Below are 2,500 nucleotides of genomic sequence, written 5' to 3'. Positions count from 1 at the left end.
AATTTTCATGGACTTGTTTCCTGTGATCCTTCTTCTCCCATGCATTTTATTTATTTATTTTTTTTTTTTCGTCTTCTTCCTTCCCTCTTTTCTTCCTTTCTCCTACCTATCCTTTTTCTTCCTCATTTTTCACTCATCTTAAATTTTCATGGACTTGCTGCCCGATCTTTCTCCTGTTAATCTTAACTACTTGTCTTTTTTTTTCTTTTTTTATATCTACTCCACGTCCTTCTCTTCCTTCCTTATTCCTTCTATTTGTCCTATTCCTTCTTCGTTTTTACTTCTTATAAAGCTTTAGGTATCTATTGCTTCTTATCTTCAATTTTCTTGTTACCTTTCCATTACTTGTTTTTTTGTTCTTGTTTTTGTTTTTAATTGTTCTACTCGAACCCTAAGCACGTCTTCCTTCTTCATCCTTTCCTCCTTTCCTATCTCTTTCTTCGTTCTAACGCTTTTAGTACGTATTGCTTGTTGTCTTTGCTGTACACGAACGGGAACTAACTATGGAGAAATATTAATTCACTCTCGAGAGAAATGTAGTATTAAAAGAAAGAGGAGAAGTAGCACCATACAATTGTTAAAGAAGCAAGCAGCCGAACACTTGCTTTTTACAACTCTTGATTTCAAAGCCTAAAAAGAACTGTTCACTCAGCTATCCATCCTGGGGGGCTTGCCTTACTCGGGGGTGGCAACAGTACTAAGAGTATTCCGTGTTGTGTGCATTTTTTTTTTTTATGCATAAGGGAGGAAGGACCAAGGGCAAAAACCGATTCAGGGAAAGATTGGCCCACTAACTGTCTTACATCAAAGAATAGCAAAAAACATTAAAGAAGGACCAATTCAGGTTTGGAGATGCTTTGAAACTCCTTTTGATTACATTACAGTAACAAAAAGGACAGGAGAGGTAAAAAAAAAAAAAGACAATGATAGCAGGAAATCTGTTAGTTTCGATGTGTTTCCATTGATGTATCCCTGAAGGTCGCCATGGAGAGTGTAGCGAGCATGACGCGCCTCGTGGTATGAAGAATCCCGCTGTGGTGATGCAATAATCAGTTCATCATCAGACCGGAGCAGTGAGCGGCTGGCTGTCTGGATTAGAATGTGCGCGCGGTCACGCTCGTGTTAAAAATCCATAAAACAACTAAAGCAGAAAAGACAGAGTAAAGCCGGGGGCGACACTAAAACTATTCATGAAGCAAGTGTACGAGACTAATTCCTCACCCCAATCCTCGAGTCGCAGGGAACGGCCGAGATTATATTCTACTCATATTTGTCCCGAGCGGCGGAGGCGGGGGACGGCGGCGGCGGCGGTAGCGGCAACGGGAGCAGCGGCGAGCAGCGTCGGAGAGTCGAAAACAACGACAAAATAACGGAGGGAAAAGAACACACACACGCGCGCACGAGTCGGAACTGTGTCGGCGGAGGCGGGATCCATTATTGAGGGTCCCTCCATCTGTCGCCCAGCCTGGAATGAGTCCGGAAGATGCATTAGTGACGAGCATCGATGGCTTTATTATGTTCGGGAGCTGGTAACACTGATCCCCCGCGGACGACACGCACCGCGGGGGAGAGGACGTGGGGAAGAGAGGAGACGGGGGTGGAGAGGATAGGGAGGAGGGACAGGGAAGGAAAGGCGGGGGAGGCTCCCATTTGTAGGCGATATTTCGACGGTTAAAAGAGCACATGTTTGATTTATGGTGGAAAATTCAGCCTTCGTCTATCATGTTCTCTCTCTTTCTCTCTCTCTCTCTCTCTCTCTCATATGCTTATTAAAACGATGCACTGAGCGTGTGACCTGTGTGTGTGTGTGTGTGTGTGTGTGTGTGTGTGTGTGTGTGTGTGTAGGAACACGCCAAACACATAATTGCACCCATTCAATTAGCCATAACTAGTTAGATGCTTGACTACAGGTGTGCATCATTACTCGTACATTGACAGTTTTTTTTTTATTACGAAGTCTTGTCCCATAGAGATGAATACAGCTTTGACTCAGTAAAAAAACATACAGAAAGAGAGAGAGAGAGAAAAAAAGGAGAAAAAAATAAAATAAAGTGAAAAAGAACAGTGCACCGATGTTCACTTGTTCACCATTCCCGCTTTGACGACAGACACAATGGATTAAAAACGAGATGAAAGAATGAAGCGAAAAAGGAAACGAAAAATCACAAACCCAACCCACGAGTTAGAATACGTGTACAGTGAAACCATTTTTACGAAGCAGACTCGACCATATCCATCAATTACTCATTAAAGCCCACTTCCCCTTTTTCTTTGTTCTTCCCCTGGATAACTTTATTGTAGTTAGCCCTAAAATGCGAGAGAAAAATGGCTCGATCATTCTAAGTTTTTCGCTTTTACAATCACGCTGAAATCTCGTAGTACCATTAATACGAGAGAGAGAGAGAGAGAGAGAGAGAGAGAGAGAGAGAGAGAGAGAGAGAGAGAGAGAGAGAGAGAGAGAGAGAGAGAGAGATTACTAGTATATGCAGCCACAATGATC

The sequence above is a fragment of the Scylla paramamosain genome, chromosome 10 (assembly GCF_035594125.1).
Source record: "Scylla paramamosain isolate STU-SP2022 chromosome 10, ASM3559412v1, whole genome shotgun sequence".
Lineage (NCBI taxonomy): Eukaryota > Metazoa > Arthropoda > Malacostraca > Decapoda > Portunidae > Scylla > Scylla paramamosain.
The sequence above is the reverse complement of the archived record's forward strand: the minus strand, read 5'-3'. Positions refer to the sequence as shown.